This window comes from Pteropus alecto, unplaced genomic scaffold, assembly GCF_000325575.1.
Source record: "Pteropus alecto unplaced genomic scaffold, ASM32557v1 scaffold21, whole genome shotgun sequence".
NCBI lineage: Eukaryota > Metazoa > Chordata > Mammalia > Chiroptera > Pteropodidae > Pteropus > Pteropus alecto.
The window spans coordinates 17,554,133-17,565,882 of record NW_006436282.1 but is presented as its reverse complement, the minus strand read 5'-3'; the positions used below and the strand labels follow the sequence as shown (position 1 = coordinate 17,565,882).

The window sequence follows — 11,750 nt, the reverse complement described above, 5'->3', positions numbered from 1 at the left end:
GTGTCCTCTTGAGCATCTTTTCCCATCTCCTCTTAAGCATCTTTTCATACATCTGTTGGCCATCTGTATATCATCTTTGGAGAAATGTCGATTCAGGTCCTCTGCCCATTTTTTAATCAAATTGTTTGTTTTATTGGTGTTAAGTTGTATGAATTTCTTATATTTTTTGGATATTAGCCACTTATCAGATGCATCATTGGCAAATAATATCTCCTATTCAGTGAGTTAGGTGTCTTTTCATTTTGTTGATGATTCCCTTTGCTGTGCAATTTTAGTTTGTTGTAGCCCAATCTGTTTATTTTTTCTTTTGTTTCCCTTGCCTGAGGAGACATATTAAAAAAAAAGTTACAAAGAGCAATGTCAAAGAGTTTACTGCTTATGTTTTCTTCTAGGAGTTTTATGATGTAGGGTCTTACATGTAAGTCTTTAAGCCATTTTGAGTTTATTCTAATATATGATGTAAGTAGGTGATCCAGTTTCATTCTTTTGGGTGTATTTGCCTGATTTTCCCAACACCATTTATTGAATAGACCGTCTTTACCCCACTGTATATCCTGTCACCTTCGTCATAGATTAATTGACCATATAGGTGCGAGTTTATTTCTGGGCCCTCTATTCTGTTCCATTGGTCTATGTGTCTGTTTTTATGCCAGCACCATGCTGTTTTGATTACTATAGCCTCATAGTATAGTTTGATATCAGGTAATGTGACACTGCCAACATTATTCTTCTTTCTCAACATTGCTTTGGCTATTTGGGGTCTTTTGTGGTTTCATATTAATTTTAGGATTATTTGTTCTAGTTCTGAAAAATACCGTTGGTATTTTGATAGGGATTGCATAGAATCTGTAGATTGCTTTGGATAGTATGGACATTTTAACAACGTTAATTATTTCTGTTCATGAGCACGGTATATGCTTCCATTTATTTGTATCTTCAATTTCTTTCTTCATGTCTTATAATTTTCCAAATACAAGTCTTTTATCTCCTTGGTTAAATTCATTCCTAGGTATTTTATTGTTTTTGATGCAATTGTAAATAGGATTGTTTTCTTAATTTCTCTTTCTAATAGTTTGTTATTGGCGTATAAGAATGCAATCGATTTCTGAATATTAATTTTGTATCCTGCTACTTTACTGAATTCATTTATTAGCTCTAATAGTTCTTTGGTGAATTCTTTAGGATTCTCTATATATAGTATCATGTCATCTGCAGATAATGACAGTTTTACTTCTTCCTTTCCAATCCGGATGCTTTTTATTTCTTTTTCTTGTCTGATTGCTGTGGCTAGGACTTCCACTACTACACTGAATAAAAACGGTGACAGCAGATACCATTGTCTTGTTCCTGATCTTAAAGTAAAAGCTTTCAGCTTTTTCACCATTGAGTGTGATGTTAGCTGTGGGTTTGTCATATATGGCCTTTATTATCTTGAGGTATATTCTCTCTATCCCTACTTTGCTGAGAATTTTTATCATGAATAGATGTTAGATTTTGTCAAATGCTTTTTCTGCATCTATTAATAAGATCATATGATTTTTATCTTTCATTTTGTTTATGTAGTATGTCACATTAATTGATTCATAGATATTGAACATACCAGGAATAAATTGCTTGCATACCAGGAATAAATTCTACTTGATCATGTATACGATCTTTTAATGTATTGCTGAATTGGTTTACTAATATTTTATTGAGAATTTTTCATTTATGTTCATCAAATATATTGGCCTATAATTTCCTTTTTTTTTTTTTTGTAGTCTGTCTGGTTTTGATATTAGGATAATGCTGGCCTCATGAAATGAGTTTGGGAGTCTTCCCACCTCTTCAATTTTTTGGAATAGTTTGAGAAGGATTTGTATTAATTCTCTTCTGAATGTTTAGTAAAATTCACTGGTGAAGCCATCCGATCCAGGGCTCTTGTTTGTTGGGAGTTTTTTGATTACTGATTTGATTTTGTTAGTAATTATTGGTCTATTCAAATTTTCTGTTTCTTCCTTGGAAAGTGTATATTTTTAGGAACTTATCCATTTCTTCCAGGTTGTCCAATTTATTGGCACATAATTGTTCATAGTTATTTCCTTATTTCTGTGGTGTTGGTTGTCACGTCTCGTCTTTCATTTCTGATTTTATTTGGTCCCTCTCTCTTTTTTTCTTAATGAGTCTGGCTAAAGGTTTATCAATTTTGTTAATCTCTCAAAGAGTCAGCTCTTGGTTTCATTGATCTTTTGTATTTTGTTTTTAGATTCTATTTCTTTCATTTACACTCTAATCTTTATTCTCTCATTTCTACTCACTTTGGGTCTGTTTCTTCTTCTTTTTCTAGTTCTTTTAAGTGTAAAGTTATATTGTTTATTTGGGACTTTTCTTGTTTCTTGAGGTAGGCCTGTATGGCTATACATTTTCCTCTTAGAACTGCTTTCACTGTGTCCCATTGATTTTGGATCACTGGGTTCTCATTTTTCATTTGTCTCAAGGTATTTTCTGATTTCTTCTTTGATCTCATTGTGAACCCATTCATTGTTTAGTAGCATGTTATTTAGCCTCCACATGTTTGTATGTTTTTCAGTTTTCTTCCTTTACTTGATTGAGGAGCTCATTCTTTAGTCTGGAATTTCTTAACTGCTCTTAGCCTGAGGATGAAGACCTGAGAAGTATTTAAAAGGATGTTATTGCAGGCAAATATGCACTTTTAAAAAATCATAGGATTTATAAAATGCTAACAGCAAGAATGCTCTGTCCTATATTTTTGAATATTAATATCAGAAGTAGGAAAATCACAACTCCCTCTGGCTCTTCATAATTTTCTGACTAGGAGAAGAAGAAGGCAAGTGAGAAGGTTTAGGGGAAGACCTGGTGTTCAACTTTGAAGTCTTGGAAAAAACCCCACACTTATTCACTTTTTAGCTTTCAGCCAATACATTTTACCTGAGTATAATTCATCATTATTTTTACATTATGATTATTGGACATTCAATAAATAATTTTCTTGAGTGCCCGTTAGGTACTATGTACTATTCTACATAAAGGGGATGTTGTGGTGAAAAAAATGCCAACATTTCTGCCCTATATTTTAGGGGGAAAAGACACAAAATGTCCAACTAAGGAAAATATATAGTAGGTTGATGGAGATTGGTGGAATGGAGAAAAATATAGCAGAGAAGGGGGCTAAGGCGTGCCAGAAATCAGGGCTATGATTTTTAAAAGTGGCCAGAGATGGCATCCTGCAGAAATGGACATTGAAGCAAAGATTTGAAGTTGGGGAGGGAGCAAGCTTAGGGGTATACTGGGCAAGAATGTTGTGGGCAGAGGTCATTGCAGCTGGAACTGAGTAAGCCACGCAAGAGGAGATGATGTCAGAGCGGGTAAAGGGAGTGGGTGGCAAGTCCTGTAGGACCTTGCAGGCCATTGGAAAGGCTTTAACTCTTACTTGGAGTGAGCTGAAAAGCCACTGTAAGACTTTGAGAAGGAACCTGACATGATCTGACTTATTATGTTTTAGAAGGTTCGTCTGGCTGATGGTTGAAACTGGATGGGCAATTTGAGAGGTTATAACAATAATCCTGAAGAGATGATATTTCAGTTTGTACAGTAATGTATATGCATTTCCATGTATTATGTCACCCTTTTTCTTTTAAAACAGAAAATGCAAATCCAAATAATTAAGAGAATACTTATGTTTAAGTAAGGGTGGCTTATTTCTTTTCCAATGTCCTTAGGATTATACAAAATATAAAATATGAAATTATGTTTAAAAAAATCAGTAAGTAAAAAATACCATAAAACTCAGTTATCACACATTTTGCGGGCAGATTTTGTACAGACATTGAGAATGCCTGAGCAACTGCAGTCTTCAAAACTCATTCATCTCTCCACTAACCTCTGATGCTTAATAGTGTTGAAAAATTATGGCCATTATTTGAGTCTTGCCTCTTTGTACTTTCTAGCACCCCAAGATAACACTGACTTAGGACTCTGGCAGGAATTCCTTTTTGGTCAGATAATTTTAAGCTCTCTCTGGTGACACCAGGTGGAAGGGACAGCCACCTCTTTCTCTGACAGTCATAATCTTACTTTTCCTTTCTCTACTGCTTTTCTTCTTTGCTAGAGAGGTGTTTTCATTTTCTATAACAATACTTGTGACATACTAGAAAAGTGTTTGTTGTTTATCTGAAAATAAAATTTTGTCGGGCATCCTGCGTTTTTCTTTGCTAAGTCTGGCAAATAAAGAGGAAGAGGGACAGGCGGGCCGGGAGTGTCCAGAGGCCTCTGTTCCCTCAGCCTTTAGACAGCCCTCTATAGCTTACCTTTATTTTTCAGTCTTGTTATTTCGATTTCAAAAACCACAGTTTGGCAGTTCTCGATAATCACATTTCCTAATATAGGTTTTTCAAACACTCTTCATTATTCAGGTGTAGAAGATCATGCCAATAGGAAGCATATGGAGAGAAGTCAGTGAGTCAAGATGGGAGGAAATATTCTGAAGAGAAAAAAGCTGGGGCCAGCAGTTATAAGTGGGGACAAGAGAGAGAGAGAGAGGGGATGGAAACGAGCATCCGGTGAGCACCTACTGTGTGCCAGGCTCTTGGCAGACGTCACCTCATTTACTCTGCACAGTGCCTCCTTTTACGTTTACGGATCTAAGTCTCAGGGAAGAGGAGTAACTTGTTCTAGTCCCAGAGCTCAATTTATATAAATTGAATCCTGGGATTCTACCCAGGATTTTCTGGCTCCAAAGCTCTTGTTCTTTCCTCTAAATCATGCTTGACGTGACTGTGAAGCAAAGAAACTGGCTGAAGAAAAGTAGTTAAAATTATAGCAGAGAATGTGAAGGCAAAGACATGAATGTAGATCCCCAGGGAGGGTACCTGGGGCTTGCACACTGGACTGAGCGCTATCCTGAGCAAGCCCACGTGAAAAGCTCAGAGTGCCAACCTGGAGATGTCCACAGACAGGGATGAGATCACCTTGGAAGGGTTTTCATGAATCCTGTTCATCATAGAGGTGATAGGGAAGGGGTGGCTGGGGGAGAGGCGGGGCCGGGGGTGTTGATACAAGGCACATGCTAAAGAACAAATTGAAAGTCTAGAACTGGAAGAGGTGTCTTATCACAGAGTCACCTCCTTCTTGTTCTATTGCTAAGAGGTATCAGTGAGCTCAGGGGAGCCTGGGGAGGTACAGGGAGGGACAAGTCTCTTGACCATGGGACGGAGCTACGTAAGGCTAACATTCTTGTTACTTGGCACTGGAGTAATAAATTCTTATCTACAGCATCTGCTTGTCTTTGGACTCCCATAATATCATTGGATTGGTAGGACTCTGTTTGTTACACATGTGACTTGGGCGTGGTAATTAGTAATGCTTAAGTACTGTACGTTCTCAAGGGGTTACTTGCAGTCAGTTATTTTTATTTGTCAATTTAGATAAGTCGTCATCTGTAGATAAGTTACTTTAGCCCTCAGAATCCAGAATATTAGCTTTATTGTCTGCAAGATTTGTTCCCATCTCAAAAACAAACTTCATCTATCCTTGAAAAAAACGAAGGTGTTTGTATATAACATTTATCTGGCATTGTTGGGCACAAGAGCATTCCGCAAGAATTCACCACCCAGGTTCACTGTGAATGAGAACTCTGTGTTTCTCTTGAAACGTTCTTGATGGAAACCATGCTGAGACGGCTGGCATCTGTTTCTCCTTCTCCTTCTTTTCCTTGACAACACATTTATGGTGACCTTTCTGTAATGACTCAAATTCATGTTTTATTCTTAGGATCCAGTATTATCCTGTAATAAACTCTATTTTTTCTGCCTCATCTTCCATCGTCAGCAGCCACGTGTCACTGCCTCAAGTATAACTGCCACACCCACCCCATCTCTACCGCCGATTTATTGCGTCTAATCTCCTAGGGTCTGGGGAAGTTTATTCTTGGTAAATAATTGTCCTAGGCTTGGTCTGTCACTTCTGCCCCTGGCTTCGGATTCCTCGGCTGTAGGTGAAATGTCAGAAGTGAGTGGACTCTGGAGAACACACGCCAGCTCCTTTCCTGTGTGTCCAGGGCCTCGGTCCTAGCCGGGTCCCAGAGATGGCACCGTTTTGGGCTGTCCTGGCTGTGTAGGGATCGAGGTGGGTATTACCATTCAGGCAGATCCCACTCTCATTCTTTGTCGTATTGTAAAGCAAATTTTGGTGAAACAGATTACATTTTTCTATGAATACGTGATAATTAGAAGTTAAGATTTTTATGAAGTACAAGCAATAGATGGCAATGATAAACCTTCATAAAAAAAATATTTAAAACTTATGCTCAAAAGTCATATCTAAATACTTCCAAATTCTACAAGTTTTACATGCAAGAAAAAATGTTAAATGCTGCTGTTTATTATGTCCCACATTTGACCTTGCTCAAGTGATTGCTGTAGCTCTCATGACTACTGTTTCAATGAGCCATCAACTCTTTATTTGGGAGTTTTTCTGCAGGAAGGGATTTGAGGGCACGCGTCTTTCTTGAAAACAATGTGCAGTAAGGTTGGTACTGGTCTTTTCTACTCGATAAATTGCCCTGTGCCCAGCAGAGGGTTTGAAAATCATTCCGTTTGCCTTCGTACTCGACTCAGTGCTGGCATCATTATTTTTAATAAACAGAATTTGTGTCTGACAATTTAAAGACCTCTGGCCACATGTACTTGGAGAACAAGTTTTTTTGAATCTGGTCCTTTTGTTTATTCTCTCTCTCTTTTTCTCTTTCAGGGACAGCTTTTAAGGGGTCAAAACAAACAGCTGAAGGCACCCCGGGTCTGGGGGTGGGAGCAGCCAGCAGCACCTTTTCATGCTCTTCTCTGGGTGTTGGTGGGTGCGGGTATTCTTAGACCAATTGCAGAGTGGCAAACTTCAGCCTCCTTGTTTTTTAAATGAAAAAAAATTAGTTGTGGAAACATAGAAGTATACGGAATCACATAACAAACACTAATACACTCCCTCCCACTCCCCCAGCTTAAAAAAGATCTTTTTCTTTAAACCAAGACATAGGAGCCAACTTTTTCTGCCTTCACTGCCCAGGATTTCATTAACAAAATGGGATTTGTGTTCCCAAGGTGTTAGTGTGAGAATTAAATGAGAGAATATAAACAAAGGATGTAAACTGCACCTGGCACATGGCAAGTTCTCATTAATTATAGCTGTTAGTGTGAACACGTTTACAATTTTCGCTATGATTACTAGCTCCAGGTAGAGCCAGGTTACAAACGCAGAGAAAGGTCAGAGCTATGGCAAGGAAAGGTGTGGCTTAGCGTTCGGCGATGGGGCAGGAAGGTGAGAAATGAAGTAAGGTCCACGGAGTGTCTGACACGCAGCATTTTGCGTCTCCAGAGGAGGCAGACAGCCGCACTGTGGAAGACAGGACCAAGTACTTTCTGATCCCTACATATGGCAACAGCCCGGCTTTTCTCAAAGTCAGTGAGGACCCAGATGTGTAGCTGTGCCACGGGAAAGTCAGGAAAGTTCTCTGTGCATGTTTCGTTTGTCAAAGGAGATGCTTGTTCAATTCTTAAAGGAAGGTGTATGAAGCCCTTGAACAATATCAGTAAGATATTAATGGGCCTTATCTTTCATCACATTCTTTGTGGGAAGAGCAGCCATGAAGCTGTCAAGGCCCCATCAAATCAACTCTTTCTAAAAGATGTCTTTCCTGAGACCCAGCCCTTCAGGCCATACCCATCTCGGTGCTGTTTGAAATCAGTCAATTTACAGGCATTTTTTCCTAAATCATTCTGTTTCCTGGTGTTGGTCTTAGTTCTTAGGACAAGGAGATGCTGAAATTTTGTTTGACCTTCTGTTGTTTTTATCCACAGTGTAATCCCAGCTAGCTGATAACCCTCCTGCACGAGAGAAGGGCTTTCTGGGGATTCTTTCCAATATTTGATCCTGGGAGTAGTTTCTGTCTTTTTACAGAAATTGTCCCGTCCTGTGAGCTTTACTTTGAAAGGCTACCTTTTAGAACGAGGTAGGATTTAAGTCCTAAGGTGAGACATTCAAATATTCTTTCCTTCTAAGATTGATAGACATTATTGTATTTCGTCACATCCAAGATGTCATCCATTGTAAGATGCACCACTATTTTATGTACCACCAAGGAAAAAACACTGCCGGTCAAACCATGCCACCTGTCAATTCTAAAACATCCCGATTTCAGAGATGTTGAAGATGTGAAAAACATATGTGTGTTTTAGAATTGATGAGATACGGTATATAAGGAGTCAGGAGTTAGAATTCAGGTGAGCAGACATTTATTCCACCTGGGCTTTTCACACAGTGACACAAGGACTGTACCCATACTGAACATCTCATCTTTTCTATAAACCTGCATCTCTGCCCACCTCCCTCTGAAGTGCTGGTTGGTGAGGCCTAAGTGTAGTTGTCTCAGCCAGAAATCTAAGTTTCAGACATGGCTCATTCCTCATCTTCGTTTCTACACTTAGTCTCTCACCAGTTGAATCTACCGCTTAAATATCGGTCTTACCTGTTCCCATTGTCTCAGCCTCCACCATCTCTTACCTGGATGTCCACAGGGTCTTCTGGCTCATCTTTCTGCCCGGTCTCACCCCTTCCAGTGGATTCTCTGCTCAGAAGCCAGTGAGATCACGTTACTGCCGAGCTTATGCCTTCTGTGCTCTCCACTGTCCTAGGATGACACACTCGCCTCTGGCTGACAGGGCGCTGCTTTTGCTCTTCAGGACCCTTTCTCACCATTCTCCCCTCACACCCTCCAGGCCAGTCCCTTGAACTTACGTCAATTCCTGGGACTAATATCCCAGGCTCTTCCTTACCTCCAAGCCTTTGTCTGAAGGCTCCTTCGCCCCTGTCCACACAGACACACAGAAGGACACACACAGACTGCCTCCCTCCCCGTCTCCCAGCCTTCACATGAGCCTTCACTTCCTTTAGGAGCCATATCACCCCACAAGTCCCCTCTTGGGACACGAACCACGCTGTGTGATAATGCATGTAGTAACCGCCTGATTACACGTCTCTCTCCCCCCTGGAATGTCTTCGTATTCACCGTCGGGCCCTGCAGCATACTAAACTCTGGTTGAAAGAATAATTGGTTATTCTTCATTTTATATCTGAGGAGCCTGAAATGCAGAAGTTAATTAGTTTGCCTGGACTCAGGCTTTAAGCCCAGGTCCACAAAACACGTGATTTTCCCAGTGCAGCCGCTGATGCACAGAGCTTGGAAAGAGACAAATGTCCCAAGGGCTCCTGCCTCAGCTTCGTTTGGTTTATCCTCTGGCAGACCTGCTGCATCTCACCAACTGGTGGCAGTTAATTAATTACTCCATCCTAAAGGTTGAAGGTCTGGAATGGCTCATTTCCTCCCTCTTTCGCTTCCTTGTTGTATGTGAGTGAGATAAGCTGTTATATAAGAGTACAATGCAGACAGAAGTGGGGCAGTCGCGCTGTGGGGGTGGCCTAGTGACTTTGGTAATTGTGTGGTTAACTTTGAGAGCCAGCGAGAGAGCGCGTGTGCGCATGCGCAAGGCTTTTCTCTATGAAAGTGGAAGCCCCAGGGCTTAGTAGCTCAGGTTTCTAGAGATTTCCCACCCCTGGCTCTGGCTCCTGGTTGAGCATCTCTGGTGTGTGGAAGGTTTTTTTTTTATGGTTGAAATGGAGACTTTGGGTCTGTCGTAAGGAGCCAGCCCGCGATGGCTGCTCCAGTTTCCCGGAGGATCTGCTGCTGGTCTCTGGGGAGCTCTCACAGGAGGGTTGAGCAGAAAGGCTCTTTGTTCGTTAACAAGCGCTTATTAAGTACCTTGTGTATGCAGGCCCCAAAGGAGGTCCAGGGAGGAGAGGGAAGACGGAAGGATACTGGGCTTCAGGGTCGGACATGCTCAGCTGTGTTCTCATCCTGACTCTTAATAGCCATGAGCCCTGGGTCACTGGTTATGAGCTTTCTCTGCCTCATGTCCCTCTGTGAAATAAGGGTGACAATAACTTCATGAGCCAGTTAGGGGGTCTCTAGTTGCAAAGGACATCTGTAATTACCTCACATAAGAAAACATCGCGAGGTAGGGATGGGTCACCCTTAACTTTGTCGAAGGTAGATAGTGAATCCAGGAGCTCAGTGGAGCCCCCCTGTGGCAGCTTCCACAGCAGCCTCGTTCTCTTCTTGGTCCCCAAATGGCTGCACTGCAGACAGCAAGGTCCAGAGGCGGAAAAGTGGTCTCTTTGTTATGCCTCTTTTTAAGAGAGAAAAATCTTCCCAGAAAACCCCGACAGACTTTTCCACAGGTCTCAGTGGCCAGAATTGCCATGGATGCCCCATCCTATGCCAGTCACCGCTAAGAACAATGGGGTCACTGGGATTGGCCAAGAGACTCATCTGCGGGGCTGGGTCCACCCCCTCCATCCTCAGCCCCAGCCTCCCAAACCCAAACAAAATGGGGTGGGCAGCTCGTGGCACACTGCACTTGGAGGGTAGGGGGCGGTCAGAGCCTTCTGGGCCCAGCTGCTTGGGGCAGCGCCTGTAGAAACGGTCCAGGTCCCTCTTCCCTCCCTTTCCCTTTCAAGGAGCCTACAGACTTTAAAGGGGGCAAGGAGTGTCCCCTGGAGGGGTACCCAGGCAGATGGCTGCAGCATGGCCTCTGCGTTTCAGGATTTTAGTAGGTGGCTACCGAAATTAAACTCTAGTCACAGCTTGGTGGGTGTTTTGCTGCGTCTGTAGATGGAACAGGTTGGCAATCACAAGAGAAGCAGACTGCGGCTTAATGAAATGTCAGAAGACCAAAGCCAAGTGAACAGGCAACGTGCAAGGGCCTGATCTAAATAGCGTTTCTAATTTTTCCACTCTACAGCTGCTCCGTGGACACACACTTACTTCCTTCACCATGGCGTCAGCCAGTAAATCAAAACCCTTTCAGGGAAATGCCTAAGTTACAAAAGCCTTAATCATCAGTGTGCGTTCACGTGTCTGTTGATTGATGCTCTCCCAGTAGCAGGCCGGCCACCGTCTCTGGGCTCTTTTCAATGTTCCGAACTCTGTTTCTGGGGAGATGTTGAAACCGGTTCCTGCCGTCTTGCAATTTCTTCAGAGTGCATTTGTACCCTGTGCCTCTGGCTGTCAGTGTTTAGTGTTGTGGGAAGTGCAAAACTACAAGAGTCACAAGATTGTGTGTCCTGATTTTTGCCGCTAATACGCCATGTGACTCAGGTGAGTCTGACCAATGAGAGACACCGTCTCCGTTTCTGAGTGCAGATGCCAGATTAGATTGGGTGATCAGGACCACCTCCCTCCCAGCCTGTGGAGACATGGCAAGCCATTCACAGCCTCCTGCCCCTTCCGGCCTTCACTCAGTCTCAGGGGCCTGAGCGATCGTGGCTGGATCGGTCAGAGGGGACGTATCAAAGTGAAACTGGTTTTCCACTCAGAACGGTAATCCCTGAGCCCTTGTAGTTCGATCATTTCTTCACAGCAGACTGGACAAAAGCCGATGGCTCCTACTTTGTCGTAACGTACCCTACTTTTCGGAGATCCTCATCAAAACTCCGTCAGAAACGTCATTCCTCTAGTATGTGTTATCCTCGAGGGCGGTTACCCGGGAGGGCCGTGCCATCAGGGACTGCCTCCGCCTCGCTCACCCAGAGATCCCCAGCGTCTGGCACGTGACAGTTGTTTGTGGTGCTGAATGATGAGTTTTGAGGTGGGGTCTGCACGGGGGAGCATGCTCTCCCCTCGTCTCCTCTAGGAGGGACCCCAG

General features: G+C 42.4%; 1 protein-coding gene across 4 annotated transcripts in view; it reads left to right on the top strand.

Annotated features, from left to right (window-relative positions):
• GSDME (gasdermin E) overlaps positions 1 to 11,750 on the top strand; it is a 43,119-nt gene that overhangs the window by 4,954 nt on the left and 26,415 nt on the right. The window lies entirely within an intron of this gene.